The sequence below is a fragment of the Pan troglodytes genome, chromosome 14, assembly GCF_028858775.2.
Source record: "Pan troglodytes isolate AG18354 chromosome 14, NHGRI_mPanTro3-v2.0_pri, whole genome shotgun sequence".
Classification (NCBI taxonomy): domain Eukaryota; kingdom Metazoa; phylum Chordata; class Mammalia; order Primates; family Hominidae; genus Pan; species Pan troglodytes.
Window position 1 is genome coordinate 26,905,995 of NC_072412.2, and position 4,381 is coordinate 26,910,375.

A 4,381-nucleotide genomic window follows, 5' to 3' on the forward strand; every position below is an offset into this window, starting at 1 on the left:
CTTAGAGATAACTCCAAGAAAAAACTAGAAAAGAAGGAGTTGTTGTTTCATAGAGAGAAAACTCAGATGCAAGTTTTTTGGTGGGTAGTGAGAGGGATTTGGAACTTGGTTTGGGGCGAATCAAATTTGAGGTGTTTATTATGCATCTAGGTAGAAATATCACTAGGCAGTTGTATGTATGAGTCTGGAGTACAAGGGAGAAGTCCAGGCTAGAGATAAAAATTTAGGAATCATGCCTTTCCATGCTCTGCTGCTGCCTGGATCGGTCAAGGACATTCATTCCAATATATGGAAGTATTCTGCTTTGATCTGCCTTTTTTTTTCAGTTCTAAAGAAAAAGTAATCTCAGCATGTTTTAGATTGGCATAACACTCAACCTATACATTCATAATTTGAAAAGAATTGCTTGTATTTTTTCCTATTCAGTGACACGATGTCTTACTATTTGCTCATATCAGTATTTGTATCTCTCAATAAAGATTTATAATTTATTATTTTCTGTATAAATCCTTCATATTTCTCATTAAATTATTCTTAGGTTCTGTGTTGTGTGTGTGTGTGTGTGTGTGTGTGTGTGTTGGGGAAGAGGTTGTTTCTAACATAAAGAGATTTGTTTCTCATTGTATCCTCTAATTGATTATTTCTTGGTATAAAAATGCTATTTTTTTTATATTTATCTTATATCCTGCCACCTAGGTAAATTATTTTATAAATTTTGATGGTTTTTCAGTTCTTGCATTTTCTAAGTGGAAATTACATTACCTACACATAATAAGTTTTCTTCTCCTTTCTAATACAGTTGACCCTTGAACAACATGGATTTGAACTGCATGGGTCCAATCATACTCAGATTTTTTTCAGTAAGAATTACATCAAGTGTGCCAGCCTCTCCTGCCTCCCCTTCCACCTCCTCCACCTCTTTGGCCTATGCCACTCCTGAGAGAGCAAGACTAACCCCTCCTCTTCCTCCTCCTCAGCTTATTCAACATGAAGACGATGAGAATGAGGACTTTGTGATGATCTTCCACTTAATAAATGGTAAATATATTTTCTCTTTCTTATGATTGTCTTAATATTTTCTTTTATCTAGCTACCTTATTAAAAGAATATAGCATATAATACCTACAACATACAAAAAAAAAGTGTTAATCAACTCTGTGGGCTGTTGATAGGGCTTCCCGTCAACAGTAGGCTATTGGTAAAGCTCTGGGGGAGTCAAAAGTTAAACACCACATGTTCTCACTCATATATAGCAACTTTAAAAGTTGATCTTATAGAAGTAAAAAGTAAAAGGGTCTTAAGATACCAGAGGCTGGGAACGGTTGGGGGAAGGGAAGGGTGGGGAGAGATGTGTTAAAAGATACAAAATTACAGCTAGATAGGAAGAATAACTTCTAGTGTTCTATAGCACTGTAGGGAGTCTATAGTTAACAATAATATATTGTATAGTTTCAAGTAGCTAGAAGGAGGATATTGAATGTTCCTAACACAAAGAAATAATAAATGTTGGAAATGATGAATATGCTAATTACCCTGATCTGATCACCATACATTATATGCACAGAAACATCACTATATATCCCATGAATATGTAAAACTACTAATTGTCAATTTTTAAAAATTATACATGAATTTTCTGCTGCATGGGGGCGTGAGCACTCCTAACTCCTGTGTTGTTCAAGGGTCAACTATATATATGTTAGGTTCAGTTCTGACTCTGAAATCATTGCTTTCCACTACACCATTCTCCTTCTTCCTTCCATATCCTTTTTGTAATATCTTCAGAACAATACATGCGTTGTGCCATGCAACCTTGTTTGATACATGAGAAAAAAAGGGTCTGGCCACAAAAGTTAAGTGATATATCTTGGTTAGGTGCCAATGCATACAAGTAAACCAAAACCTCCAGCTGATCAATACGAATTAAGAGGACCAATAGCCCCTATTGATGACCTCATGAGAGGCTCCAACCAAACAGAATAGTTTTATTGGTTAAATGGTATAGGAAACATTCATAATAATTGGTTATGGGAAAAATTCTTTTGTTTTATGGGTAATAATAAGTATAACACAAATTAAAGTGCTAAAAGAACATTTGGGAGAAATTCAAAATATGTCTATTATTCTTTTTTCAAGATCTTTGATTCTTCCCTCCTGTGATCCTTGATTCTTTATTTTTTTGTGTTACAGATCAGCGGAGCATCACTGGCTGTGTGGGACTCCCTCCAGTAAGTAGGTCTAGGACTTTAGCCGCATCTGCTGCTCATCCCACATCTTGACAAAAGTACTCAAGAATCTCTAGTGCTTCCATGTCTCCAAATGCCATCTCCATTACACTTCAAAATGCACCCCCAACCTAGGATGATTGGGCTGTCCTTCTTAGCTGATAAAAACAGCAGAAAAACTTGATTTGTTTTCTTTATTTCTGTCAACTATTGCTATCAGGTAATATGCAGTATGTTTAACACTCTGAAACATGAAACCCCTGTAAGTAAGTAATCCAGGACACACACCTCCTGTAGCACTGTGTCCTACTCAGTCTTAGTCCAGCTAAATGTGGAAGTGTATGCACATTTGGATCTTTCTAGACATTTTCTGTAAGTACCATAAGAGAAGCATAAGGCATCCCCATTTGATTGTTAGAAGGCTAGCTGGTTTGCAAGAAAGGGACAGAACTTGGAAGAGGCTAGGGCCAGTCCTTGTGAGGCCACCACCAGCATCATCTCTGCCAGATCATGACACGCCACTGCAGCTGTGCCACTTCATCCATCCCTTACACAGCCTCCTCAAGGAGTTCTCCTGGCACAGCACATACCCTGCTTACTGCAGAACATGTGAGGCCCTTGGCCGGGCACAGCGACTCACACCTGTAATCCCAGCACTTTGGGAGGCCAAGGTGGGCGGATCACCTGAGGTCAGGAATTCGAGACAAGCCTGGGCAACATGGTGAAACCCCGTCTCTACTAAAAATACAAAAATTAGCCAGGCATGGTGGTGCGTGCCTGTAATCCAGCTATTCAGGAGGTTGAGACAGGAGAATCGCTGGAATCCAGGAGATGGAGGTTGCAGTGAGCTGAGATCATGCCACTGCACTCCAGCACTCCAGCCTGGGCAACAGAGCAAGACTCCATCTCAAAAAAACAAAAAACAAAACACAAAAAAAAACATGTGAGGCCCATGCTCCGGGGGACTTGCCTTGCCAGGTCTTGAACTTACAGGTAGAACAAGTGGTAACCACAGAAAGACTTGATCCTATTTTAATAACCTGATTCTCATCTCTTATGACCACAAAGTATGCTTATCCTTCTACGTCGATGTCCGCATTGGTCTGGGACCCTGACTACTCCTAGGGAAGAGGAATCAGACTGCCCTTCTAAGTGGTATCTATTCTTTCAAGGACAAGGGTGCCTTGTATGAAAGACCAAGGGTCATTTCTTATCTTTCCTTATGCAAGCAGTTGGTTTTGCAGGACCAGCCATGGTTCCCTGGAGACCCGGCCCAACTTCTGGTACAGAGTAGAGAACTGGACAAACATGTTTTGCTGGGCCCTGCAGCTTTCACTGAGAGACACACAGTTTTGGGGATGGGGCTTGGCCACTGTCAATCACTTAAGGCCCGTAGATGTTGCCTCAGTGTGGTGGCATCTGCCACCAAGGCCAGATCTAGGGATCTAGTTGCTAACTCAGCAGCAGCCTTCTGTTTTTCTACAAGCCTATAGAAATGTTTTGGTTTCTTTTCCTCCTCCTCCTTCTCCAGAATTGGCTTTATTAACAGCAAGAATTCAAGCAGTCTCCCTGGTCTCTCATGCAGTTCAATCCCCGACAGCCTTTCCTGTAAATGCCACCTGCTGTCACATGCTCCATCCGGGCCTTTGTTGTCAGGCTCACTTCTTTCTACATCTTCCTCCATTGACTTCAGCAGCTCCTTCATGCATGCCACAGTTTTTTCTGAAGTCTTTGGATGCATTTTCATAATGACAACATCAAAGTTCCTGCTTCTCTCTGTGTTACCAAATACTTTGTTGGAGTTGTTGATCTGACTTGGGACTTTGTAACATTCACTGAGGCAGACATGTATTTTAGCCATAGTTCAAATCCTCCTCTCTGGGAGCTGGCCTTGCACCTCTGGAAAAGAACCACGTTTTGATCACAGTGGCTTCCACCAAGAGCTGGGGACCACTGACAAATGGCTGGCCCTTCCCCCCCAATTCTAAAGGCCTCTGCCAGAGCTCCAGAAGCCGGGCGGAGCCTGCCAACAACCATTATCAGCCTGTCTGAGTAGACCCTATCTTCTTATTTGAAGAAAAACCCCACTTTCTTTAGAAAAGTAAGATATGTGAAGATGCTGGTCTACAGGGTCCTTTTGAAAACATCTAACATCT

The 4,381-nt window shown here is 41.0% G+C and overlaps 1 long non-coding RNA gene across 1 annotated transcript; it reads left to right on the top strand.

The window, feature by feature from the left end:
* Window positions 1-976: 976 nt before the first annotated feature.
* On the top strand, window positions 977-2,409 carry LOC107968049 (uncharacterized). The gene is made up of 2 exons (XR_001708924.3): window positions 977-1,038; window positions 2,191-2,409. It is a non-coding gene; the product is annotated as an uncharacterized LOC107968049 (long non-coding RNA).
* Window positions 2,410-4,381: the final 1,972 nt, after the last annotated feature.